At 36.8% G+C, this 13,455-nt stretch overlaps 1 non-coding gene across 1 annotated transcript; it reads left to right on the forward strand.

The window, feature by feature from the left end:
- Nucleotides 1–1,867: 1,867 nt before the first annotated feature.
- LOC133239694 (U7 small nuclear RNA) lies at nt 1,868–1,928 on the forward strand. The gene has a single exon (XR_009733942.1). It is a non-coding gene; the product is annotated as a U7 small nuclear RNA (small nuclear RNA).
- Nucleotides 1,929–13,455: the final 11,527 nt, after the last annotated feature.

Here is a 13,455-nt window from a genome sequence, read left to right on the forward strand (position 1 = left end):
GGCATCTGGTCCCATTACTTCATGGGAAATAGATGGGGAAACAGTGGAAACAGTGTCAGACTTTATTTTTCTGGGCTCCAAAATCACTGCAGATGGTGACTTCAGCCATGAAATCAAAAGACGCTTACTCCTTGGAAGGAAAGTTATGTCCAACCTAGATAGCATATTCAAAAGCAGAGACATTACTTTGCCAACAAAGGTCCGTCTAGTCAAGGCTATGGTTTTTCCTGTGGTCATGTATGGATGTGAGAGTTGGACTGTGAAGAAGGCTGAGTGCCGAAGGATTGATGTTTTTGAACTGTGGTGTTGGAGAAGACTCTTGAGAGTCCCTTGGACTGCAAGGAGATCCAACCAGTCCATTCTGAAGGAGATCAGCCCTGGGATTTCTTTGGAAGGAATGATGCTAAAGCTGAAACTCCAGTACTTTGGCCACCTCATGCGAAGAGTTGACTCATTGGAAAAGACTCTGCTGCTGGGAGGGATTGGGGCCAGGATGAGAAGGGGATGACAGAGGATGAGATGGCTGGATGGCAACACTGACTCGATGGATGTGAGTCTGAGTGAACTCCGGGAGTTGGTGATGGACAGGGAGGCCTGGCGTGCTGCGATTCATGGGGTCGCAAAGAGTCGGACATGACTGAGCGACTGAACTGAACTGAAATGAACCTTTGGATGGGAGAAAATATGTGTAAACCATATAGTGGATAAAGGATTCATATCCAAAGTGTAAAGAACTCATACAATTCAATAATAATAATCAATTAAAATGGACAGAAGAATGAATAGAAAATTTTCTAAAGAATACATACAAGTGGATAACAGGTACATAGATAAGATTCTCAGCATCACTAATCATCAGATAAATGCAAATCAAAACCACCATAAGATATCACCTAACACCCATTAGGCTGACTATCATTAAGAAGACAAGATTTAAGGAGTAAGGATGTGGAGAATTTTGCACTATTTATATATAAATATAAATTAGTTCAGCTACTATGGAGAAAAGAATGAAAGTTTTTTAAAATACTTAAAATGGAACTATTAATGCCATTTGACTGGCAATCCCACTTATGAGTATATATCCAAAGGAAATGAAATCAGGATATTGAAAAGATATATACAGTCTCACAGCAGCATTATTCACAATAACCAAGCTATAGAAACAACCTAAATCTCCATAAATCCATTGGATGTACAAAGAAGATCTATGTATACACCTATGTATAGCTTCTGTATTTATATCTATTTTCCCATAAAATGAAATATTATTCAGCCATGAGAAAGAAATTCTGTTTCTGATCACACAGATTTTGAAAGCATTATGCTAAGTGAGATAAATCAGAGAGAACAATAAATACTCTATGACAGCCTGTATACGTGTAACCTAAAAGCCAAACTTCTAGAAGCAGAGAGTAGAATAATGGTTATCAGGGGTTGTGGATTACTCAGTTTGGGGAGATGTTTATTAAAAGGTACAGACTTCCACTTAGAAGATCAGTAAGTTCTGGAGATCTCTCTAATCTAGTGATTATAGTTAACAATATTGTATTATACACCTCAATGGTTTTAGATCTTAAATGGTCTCTCAACAAAAAAGAAATAACTATGCAACATGAGAAAGATATTAGTTAATGCTATGGTGGTATTCATATTGCAGTATATAAAGGTATAAAATCAACAGATCATATATATTAAATTCACACAATTTTATATGTCAATTATGTCTCAATAAAAATAAAAGAAATGTTTTAAGATGATAGATTTTATATATGTAATCATTTTTCAAAGATTTGGTTGGTATGTTTCAGAGATTTTTTTCCCCCTCAACACAAAGTACATGAAACTAATTTAAAATACTCTGTGGAAGTGTTATAGCTCTTTTAGAATTTGTCTAGCAGGTTTTCTGGGCCTCACCAGAAACCATTAGTTAGCATGCGTGCTCACTGGGTCTGACTCTTTGCACCCCCATGGACTGTAGCCCACCAGGCTCTTCTGTCCATGGAATATTTCAAGGGAAGAATACTGGAATGGGCTGCCATTTCCTCCTCTAGGGCATCTTCCTGACCTAGGGATCAAACCAGTGTCTTCTGGTCTCCTGGATTAGTAGGTGGATTCTTTACCACTGAGCCACCTGGGAAGACCCACCAGAGACCACTCCTGCTCAAAATAATCTGTGGAAACATATATGCTGATATTCATAAACAAGAATGCCTGTATAGCAAACTTTTTACTTTTTGAAAAGAGGAGACTGATACAAAACATCTGGCCACATATTAGGAACATAACTCAACCCCAGTGAGACCAAATCTATGATATAAACATGTTTTACTACTCACGCTTTTTAAACAACAATACAACCTTATGATGGGCATTTTCCAGGATTTCTATTTAGCAGAATTGGTCACCATGGTAACAATGTGAACACAATGATTGCTATGCTTTCTCATGAAGGTTGAATGACCCAAGTAAGCCACTTGGGAGCTGAGGTTTTCAGTTATAGCAACACATACTCCCCACAGAGTTCATAACATTGCTTCTCAGTCAATCTGAATCAATTGACATGGTAGTCAAAATGGCTGGCTGGTGTTGCTGAAAATCCTGGTATTTCCAGCATCTAACCCACCAGAGTTGACCAATCTGACTTTATAGTTTTCAAAGTGGCAGAGCACTGGCTATGCCCACAAGTCTTACATGGTGATTGGTTGCGAGCTAGATAATGGATAAAGTCATGTAGTTTATTAAACAGGCATCTAGATAAAAACTAAAAATGATTAAAAACATGTGGATAATAAATTCAGTTCAGTTCAGTTCAGTTCATTTGCTCAGTTGTGTCCGACTCATCACGACCCAAAGGACCACAGCACTCCAGGCCTCCCTATCCATCACCAACTCCCAGAGGCTACTCAACTCATCTCCATTGAGTCGGTGATGCCATCCAACCATCTCATCCTCTGTTGTCCCCTTATCCTCCTGCCCTCAATCTTTCCCAGCATCAAGGTCTTTTCAAATGAGTCAGCTCTTCGCATCAGGTGGCTAAAGTATTGGAGTTTCAGCTTCAATATCAGTCCTTCCAATGAACACTAGGACTGATCTCCTTTAGGATGGGCTGGTTTGATCTGCTTGCAGTCCAAAGGACTCTCAAGAATCTTCTCCAACACCACAGTTCAAAAGCATCGATTCTTCAGCACTCAGCCTTCTTTATAGTCCAACTCTCACATCCGTACACGACTACTGGAAAAACCATAGCCTTGACTAGATGGACCTTTGTTGGCAAAGTAATGTCTCTGCTTTTTAATACGCTGTCTAATTTGGTCATAGCTTTTCTTCCAAGGAGCAAACGTCTTTTAATTTCATGGCTGCAATCACCATCTGCAGTGATTTTGGAGCCCAGAAAAATAAAGTCAGCCCCTGTTTTTACTGTTTCCCCATCTATTTGCCATGAAGTGATGGGACCAGATGCCATGATCTTCATTTTCTGAATGTTGAGCTTTAAGCCAACTTTTTCACTCTCCTCTTTCACCTTCATCAAGAGGCTCTTTAATTCTTTTTCACCTTCTTCCATAAGGGTAGTGTCACCTGCATATCTGAGGTTATTGATATTTCTCCCAGCCATCTTGATTCCAGCTTGTGTTCATCCAGCCCAGTGTTTCTCATGATGAATCTGCATATAAGTTAAATAAGCAGGATGACAATATACAGCCTTGATGTACTCCTTTTCCTGTTTGGAACCAGTCTGTTGTTCCATGTCCAGTTCTAACTGTTGCTTCGTGACCTGCATACAGATTTCTCAAGAAGCAGGTCAGGTGCTCTGGTATTCCCATCTCTTTCAGATTTTTCCACAGTGTATCGTGATCCACACAGTCAAAGGCTTTGGCATAGTCAATAAAGCAAAAATAGATGCTTTTCTGGAACTCTCTTGTTTTTTCGATGATCCAACGGCTGTTGGCAATTTGATCTCTGGTTCCTCTGCCTTTTCTAAAACCAGCTTGGACATCTGGAAGTTCACAGTTCACATATTGCTGAAGCCTGGCTTGGAGAATTTTGTGCATTACTTTACTAGTGTGTGAGATGAGTGCAATCGTGTGGTAGTTTGAGCATTCTTTGGCATTGCCTTTCTTTGGGATTGGAATTAAAACTGACCTTTTCCAGTCCTGTGGCCACTGCTGAGTTTTCCAAATTTGCTGGCATGTTGAGTGTAGCACTTTCACAGCATCATCTTTCAGGATTTGAAATAGCTCCACTGGAATTCCATCACCTCCACTAGCTTTGTTCATAGTGATGCCTCCCAAGGCCCACTTGATATCACATTCCAGGATGTCTGACTCTAAGTGAGTAATCACACCATCGTGATTATCTGGGTCATGAAGATCTTTTTTGTACAGTTCTTCTGTGTATTCTTGCCACCTCTTCTTAATATCTTCTGCTTCTGTTAGGTCCGTACCAATAAAGATGGGCTTTATTGAGCCCATCTTTGCATGAAATGTTTCCTTGGTATCTCTAATTTTCTTGAAAAGATCTCTAGTCTTTCCCATTCTATCATTTTCCTCTATTTCTTTGCACTGATCACTGAGGAAGGCTTTCTTATCTCACCTGGCTATTCTTTGGAACTCTGCATTCAAATGGGCATATCTTTCCTTTTCTCCTTTGCTTTTCACTTCTCTTATTTGCACAGTTATTTGTAAGTCTTCCTCGACAGCCATTTTGCTTTTTTTGCATTTCTTTTCCATGGGGATGATCTTGATCCCTGTCTCCTGTACAATGTCACAAACCTCCATCCATAGTTCTTCAGGCATTCTGTCTATCAGATATAGTCCCTTAAATCTATTTCTCTATACTTCCACTATATAATCATAAGGGATTTGATTTAGGTCATACCTGAATGGTCTAGTGGTTTCCCCTACTTTCTTCAATTTAAATCTGAATTTGGCAATAAGAAGTTCATGATCTGAGCCACAGTCATCTCCCAGTCTTGTTTTTGCTGACTGTATAGAGCTTCTCCATTTTTGGCTGCAAAGAATATAACCAATCTGATTTCGATGTTGGCCATCTGGTAATGTTGAATCTTGCAGAGACACAAAGTAAATCTTTCAATTATAGCAATTTCAAAAGTAGAATGATAACTGTTGCTTTTCTTTTTTCACCTAAGCTGGATCTAAAATTTACTCTGAGGAAGAGAACAGAGATTTTTATGAGTGAAATTGGCTAATGTTAGCTGATCAGTGTGTATTAGTTTAATAAATGAATAGAAAACTAGTGCCAGTCAGTATTTTTAACAGGGAATCCTGATAGAAAAATCAATAAAGAACATTAATTAAAATATGTTTATAATTTTCTAGTTTGTAAAGTATAATCACAATAATTTAATTTTTAGACTAGTGAGACAGTTTATAATTACTCCAGTTTTATAGATGAATAAATATAAGGTTAATAATGATTATGCAACTGAAATATATGTAACAGGTAAGTGGCAGATTAAAATTAAGTAAGGCTTTCTAAAGGTACCGCTCATATCTTTCATTACTATAACTCAATAAGGAACTCAAATAGAGTAGATAAATTCAAAATGATGCTAAGGATAACAATGAGTTGAGTTTTATTTATTTTATTACTGTTTCTGTAGACTTTGGAGGAGTTTGAATAAATATAGTCCCAAATGTCAAAAACAAAATTTTAATAATTTAAGAACAAAACATAGGAAACTATCTTTTACACAAGGATAGAAAAGAAGCCTTTAAGTAAAACACGCAAAAAAGAACAAACCACGAATAAAAGATTGGTAACTTTATTGTATTAAAATTTAAATTGTATCTATTACAAAGAACCAATGACGAATAAACTCAAAAGGTGAGTCAAAGACCAAAAAATGTTATTTGCAATGTATACGACAAAAAAGAATTGTTACTCTGAATTTGCAGGAAAACTCTACAACCGAATAACCCTACAGAAGAGTGAAGAAAGGAACAGGTATATGAAACTATGGTCAACTTTGCTAGAAGTGCAAGGTAAATAACATAAAGACATGCAGATTTAACCAATAAAATGCAGTTTCACATAGGCTATCTCGGAAGAGTTATAATGCTTGGGAGGAGCACTAACCAACAGACGGTGGCTTTGAAGGCAGCTGATTCAAGACAACCTTTCAGAGAGACAGCAAAGAGAAATAGATGCACTCACTTCACTCCTTCACTTCCCTACCTCATTCTGATCTCCTGCCAGAGATCCCTATTGGCTGAAACAAAACAGAAACTAGAGGGATATGGATATGTTGATATAGTCCATATGGCCAGAGTGTCAGCACAGGTAGGGGTGAGGCAGGGTAGTGAGTATATCTGGAAGGATAGATGAAAGATACGTGACACAGAGCCTCTGATGTTGGGGTCCCCTGCACCAAATGACAAATGTCTTCAAATATTGCATTTAAGAAATGTACAATATGCATACCTGAGAAAACTAAATTTTTAAAATGGGGAATGGAGAACATCTTTTACATTATTATTTTTAAAAGTCTAGATTTAAACAGTGTATTAAAATCCCTCTGTTGATTCAAGTGCATACATTATCTTTCTCCTGGGAACATGCTTTACAAAACAATCTATTGTCTAGATAGATTACAAAACTAGAGCATTTTAGTCTATAATGCTGATTTCAAATAGTACATTTTGATGCTTTACAAAAAAGAGTCCTTGAGGGATCAATTTAAAAAAATAATTTCCTAGAAACAGTATAGAGTAGAGAACTATATTTATTCTCACTGTTCTACAAGATTTTTTTATGTTCTTTAAGGCATGACTTGGAGAAATTGCAGGTTCGTTCCAGACTACTACAATAAAGTTAGTATTGCAGTAATGTAAGTCATGAATTTTTTGATTTCCCAGTGCCTATAAAAGTTATGTGTAGACTACACTGTAGGCTATTAAGTATGTAATAGCATTATGTCTAAAAAATAATGCACAATACCTTAATCAAAAAATAATACTGTTGGAAAAATGGCAGTGATAGATTTGTTCTTTGTAGGGTCTCTGCAAACCTTTAGTTTGAAAAAAAAAATGCAATATCTGCAAAGAACAATCAATTGAAGTATGCTTGTAACTTGTTTTTATTTTACAAAGTTTTGGCCTTTGCTAGCAATAATCTAAAATGTGAGAGTTCATTTTACGCACTTGACTACTTCTTTTAATTATACCCTATGGCACTGAATGAGCATCTACATAGCCTGGTTCTCCCTGGATTTAGACAGAAGCATATAAATTGCAATCCAGTGAAAGTATCTCCAACAGCTTTCAACTGAGTTTGAAAATGGTTTTCTTTACCATGTGAGCCAGGGTAGTATCTGTATTAGTGAAGGTAATCCAAACAAAACAAATTTTTAGTTATTAGTAGTATAATGAAATTCAACAATTCCGCCAACGTATCCAACACTTGAGCACCTTCTAAGTGTTCTAGATGTTTGAGCTACATCACTGAATTACAGAGAAATATTTCTGTGCTACAGAAACTCATGTTCTAGCAATAGAGACAAGCAATACGTAATATACATAATAAGTTTATAAACTGCATAGTATGTTAGAAAAGGATATATGCTACAGAGAAAATAACAAGTAGAGCAAGATAAGGGAGACTAGACTGTGGGGTGTATTACAGAGTTAGGATTAGCTTCATTGATAAGGTAATATTTATATCAAGGTTTGAAATAAGCATGCGAGGTAACCAAGCATATAGCTGAAGGAAGAGCTTTCCAGAGAGAAAAACATTGTATGTATGTGTATGTATGTGTGTGTGTGTGTGTGTGTGTGTGTATATATATATATATATGTAAAAGAGTGTGTGTTCTGAAATTAAAAATGTAAATAGGGTTAACTTAGTTGGCATACCACCTTTTTCCTTAATCTCTCCTTTATCACATCTAAAACACCATACTTTTTACCAAGAGTTATGCTTCTCACCTACGGTGGTGACAATAGAAGAATAGTCTCATAATTGCCCATTTACTTTACTTCTAATTATGTATGTAACACCTATTCTATTACCACCAATTATGGTAACTGAAAACAATTAAGAATTTTTTTTGGTTGTTTCCATTTCCCTTATGTGTGTGTGTGTGTGGCTTTTTGCATAGCATATTTGCGTAGAAGGGCATATAGCCATTACATACTATATTTTCTCCCTTCTACATTCACTATTAATTCTATTCATTGTTGTTCAGTCACTAAGTCATATGTAACTCTTAGCAGTCCTATGGACTGCAGCATGCCAGACTTCACTGTTCTTGACTATATCCTGGAGTTTGCTCAGATTCATGTTCATTGAGTCAGATGCCATCCAACCATCTAATCATCTGTTGCCCCCTTCTCCTCTTGCCCTCAGTTTTTCTCAACATTAGGGTCTTTTACACTGTGTCAGTTCTTCATATCAGTGGCCAGAATATTGGCATTTCAGCTTCAGCATTGGTCTTCCCAATGAATATTGATTTCCTTTAGGATTGACTGGTTTGATCTCCTTGCTGTCCAAGGGACTCTCAGAAGTCTTCTGCAACACCACAATTTGAAGGCATCAATTCTTCAGCACTCTGCCTTCTTCATCCATACATGACTACTGGAATTAATTAATTCTATTAGTTATAGAACTATAACTATTAATTCTATAAGTAAGTATATTTGGTGCTCACCACCAGTCTTATTGATGTATCTCTCTACATGTGGATTTTCTGAATTTGCTATTTAATTCCTCAGGGAGCATGGCAAGAGCATGCTACTTCTTGTATGCCAATAACACACGTGCTATTCTATACTCGCAAGTCAGCTTTGCTGGATATAAAGTCCTTTCCTATATATTAAGCCAATTTTATATGGTATAAAATTTTTGTTGTTCAGTCACCAAGTTGTGTCTGACTCTTTGTGACCCCATGGACTGCAGCATGCAAGGCTTCCCCATCCCTTACCATCTCCTGGAGTGTGACCAAGTTCATCCATTGAATTGGTGATGCCATCCAACCATCTCATCCTCTGTGGCCCTCTTCTCCTCCTGCCTTCAATTTTTCCCAGCATTGGTACTACTGTCTAATAGCTTGAAGATAACCTAGTATTATTTCTTATTTACTATTTTTGTCTAGATAACCAAATACTCTATTTTTAGGGTTGACACTAAAAATTACCTTTCTGTTGATTGTTCTAGGTTGATTTTCATAGGTACACAGTATACTCTTTCAAATTATAAAGATATTTCATTTTTAATTCAGAAAAGCTTTCTTGAATTATAGTTTTTCATATTTTCCCCCTTGCTTTGGCATTTTCTTCAGGAATGCATATTACTTTTGTGTTGGATTGTCTTTGTCTATCTTCAGTACTGGTTATTTTCTCTTGAATTCTTTTCACCTCATTTCCTTTTTATTTATATTAAGACATTATTTACTGTGTTTATTCATCTTTCTCCACTATATTTTTTAGTCCAGTCTAAATTTCTAAAATTATTTCCCCCCTTATTTCTAATTCTTCTTTTAGTTCTGTCATTCCATTTCTAAGTTTTTCTAATTCTTATTTACATTTCTCTTTAAATCATACATTTATATTTTTGTTTTGAAGCAGTAAGTTACAGTTTAAATTTTCTTATGGGATGCCTATCTGGTATGCTTTGGTTATCCATAAGGATGTTATTTTTCTCCATATTCTTTTCTGTAGTAATTTTGTGTGGGATTTGTTCCTAATACAGTAGATGCTGGTCAATTCTATTTGCAGCTAGATTCCTTGGACTTTCAGAAGGCAGAATTAAGGATCTTTTTTTTTTGTTTGTTTTAGTCTAACAAGTCCCCTGTGTCCTCTATTGTTTTCATATAGTGTGCAAGAATTTGGCGACTTGCTTTCTGAAGCTTTCTAGCTGTTTCCCTCTCAATTTTTATCTTGGTCTTCTCGGTCTTTTGTCTCCATTGCCCATACCCTATTCAATTTTGATTCCACTCCCACTAATTTGTCTTCACTGTTGAATCCTCTCTTGGAAGGGAGTCCTGCTCAGTGTCAAAGTTCACAGGGCCCAAACTGCTCAATTTCTGTAGACTTTGCTGTGGGTCCCTCTTGTGTCTCTACTTTTGAAGTGGTCAAAACCATTCTCAGCTTTAGATGTTCTGAAGTTGGCCTTCCATGCTTTTCAGTGAGTTCCTGGGTTGAGATTCTATATTCTTAGGTGGTGGTGGTGGTTTAGTAGCTAAGTTGTGTCCAACTCTTATGACCCCATGGACCATAGCCCACCAATATCCTCTGTCCATGGGATTTCCTAGGCAAGAATATTGGAGCAGGTTGCCATTTCCTTCTCCAGGGATCAAATTCGCATCTCCTACATTGCAGGTATATTCTTTACCACTGAGCCACCACTGAAGCTCCCTATATTCTTTAGGTCACTCCATTTTTTAGTTACTCCATTTATGCTTCCTCCTTCAGAAATTATAACACTAGGAAGTTCTAGAAGTTGGCAGATTTTTTTGTCACAGACTTGTACTTTGGGGTTAGAAAGAGTGCTATTTTTGTTATGCATAGGCTTCTGGTTTTGCTGTCTAGTTCTATCTATGGGGATTGGGAAATTACTTCAACTATACTTCCTCTTCTGCCTTCCTAGAGTCTCCCTCATCTTACCTTTTAAGATTAAAATGTATCTGTTTAAGTTTTCACCTCATGGAAGACTTGAAAACATTATCTCATTTTTTCCATGGACCCTTGGAGTCCATAAATTGCCATAAGAATTGTCATAACAATTATCTAGAACGACCTATAAGATAATGAGCTATCCTGTTTAGTGGATCATTTTCAGTAATTTTTCTTAGCTGAATTCTTGCTAAGATTCAGCCCTTTCAAAAGCTGGAAACTGGGATAAATGCCAAATTTTCTTCAGGTGGAGGCAGCAACTTTTCTACTATGTACCCAGAATCATCTTTCTCAAAACTTGTGTCTTTCAGTAGAAAAACATGATCATGATTTTCCTTTCAGTAGTTATCACTGATCCCATCTGGACCTGAGTAAGCTAAAGATATTTTGGTAGTTGGCATATGTCCACATCTTCTAATGGGTCATATACCAGGGTTTCATTTTCAAGTTCCCCACAATCATATGAGAGGTGAGAGTTTGATATTTTAATATAGCTTTTTAAAAATAATCAGTGAATCATCATAGTCAGCCAATTATTTACTTTTATATTACCCACACAGTTTTTACTCATGATGTTATTTTTTGGGAACCAATCAGTCCCAATGTCTGACTTGTCTAAGATACAGACAGTCTTATTAATGAGTCATTGCCTGACACCCTGCATGATTCAAGAATATCTTAAAACAACAGTTATCAGGATTTCCAAATCCAGGAAGAAGATTAAAGGACATTCTTTAAATAGATACAGTCAGCACCACAGCACCTAATTAAACAGATTTCTATTAGGGGGTGAAAATGTCATTAAATTGGCTGTGTGCTGCTGTGATTCAATTTATTCAAGTAAATCTGTAAAGCCAAATGAATGTTCAAGCAGTCATGAGCTTTCTAATAATGCGTCTATTTTAAATTTTTCCCCCAGAAATCAACATCAATTTTGTTAAGCAGTGTTCAGAATCCATTACATTCTACTTTCTCAAAAACTCAGAAAACATCAGCACCATTATTGTATCCATTACTCTTTGCAAAATACTAGCTAGTTAGAATTTGTCAGAGTATACCAGAAGTGGTTCTTTCAGAAGTGACATGGTTCAAATCTTCAATGCCTTCTCAAATGAAGGGAAATATGGCACTCTCACAGATTGTTGTGTGATATAACAAGTATTCTGGAGGGTGATTTGGAATTAGGTATCAAAAAGTCTAAAGAGAATGTTCCCTTTAATTCAGTAATCCCACTTTCAGGAATACATGTATTCTGAAGAATCAATGATAGCTTTACACCAAAGGTTATGTGAAACCTATTCTTAGGTGGCTCAGTGGTAAAGAATCTGCTGCCAAGCAGGAGATGCGGGTTCAACCCTGGGTCAGGAAAATCTGGAGAAAGAAATGGCAACCCACTCCAGTATTCTTGCCTGGGAAATCCCATGGACAGAGGAGTCTGGCAGGCTAAAGTTCAGGGAGTCTCAAAAAATCGGACACAACTTAGTGGCTAAATAGCAATAGCACCATGCTATTTAGTCGTTAAAGACTTAGATTAGGGGAATCTAGAAACAACTATTTTCCACTGCCATTAAGGGAACTGATCAAGTATACAACAGCTACACAGATGGTGGAAAACCATGCAGCCATAAAATACCATGTTTGGGAATACCTGGAACTAGAAAATGATCATTATGTTTAATTTTTTAAAAGCAAGTTAAAATTGGTAAATTATGAATTTAAATTTGTTTTATGTACATGGACACTGCATCTGCCCATGTGTTCAGGGAGAGAGGGGAGACAGAGAAAGACAAAGAGAGACCCACAGAGAAAGAATTTTAGACCCCACATGAGGCTATAGGAAATGATGCATTCCTAGATCTCTTTAATTATTTAATGTCCTTCAATCCCCTACTCACACACTGTCATTCTTAGGGCCTCATTCTACCTCAAGGAACTTAAAAATAATATTGGATTTAATAGTTACAGAATATAGATGTAGGAATAAAGTTATTAATCTACAATAATTATCATTTTTTCAGGGCTCCTCAGCTACAGGATATTCCTATCAAGTATGGCCCTTACCATTTGTCTTTCGCTCATTTATCTCTCTGCTTCTGGAAACTTCAGGGATATTTCTCACAGTGGTCCTGCACACTGATACACATTTGGAACCTGATAACTATTTTCCAGTCTAGAGATCTTTCTTCCCTGCTCCCTAGTTCAGGGGGAAGCATTAAAATTCCCCTGGCTCTTTGCTTCTGACTCTTTCCTCTCAGACTCTTCAGGGACCCATTGAATCCTCATAAAGGGAATTAAGCCCTAAAGTTCTCAGCTTTCACAATGGTTGGGAGGAGATAAAAGAGAAACCAATTCTCTTTTCTATTGGTGGAAATGGGAAAAAGTGATGTGAATACACATTTATTTCTTAGTCACCCTGTTACCTGAACAAGCAGAAAAAATTTAAAAGCGGGAAGGCATATAACAAAACAATGTTCATCATTGGGTACAAGGATAATGAGTGGCGTTTTTATTTATTTTGCTTTCGTTTTTAGTTTTAGCTATTTTTCTGATTTTCTATAATGAGCATGTAGAACTACCTAAAATTATGATCAGAAAAATAAGCATTTCATAGTTAAAACAGAAAAAAAGTCATCCTAAAATGACTGATAATTGGTCCCACTGAGAAGAATCATCAGGCATATTTGGTATAAAAATATGCTAAATGGACAGGGGCTCTGTAACAATCTAGAAAGGTGGGATGGGGAAGGAGATGGGAGGGAGGTTCCAGAGGGAGGAGACATATGTATACCTATGGCTGATTCTTGTTGATGTTTGACAGAAAACA

The sequence above is a fragment of the Bos javanicus genome, chromosome 26 (genome assembly GCF_032452875.1).
Source record: "Bos javanicus breed banteng chromosome 26, ARS-OSU_banteng_1.0, whole genome shotgun sequence".
Classification (NCBI taxonomy): Eukaryota; Metazoa; Chordata; class Mammalia; order Artiodactyla; family Bovidae; genus Bos; species Bos javanicus.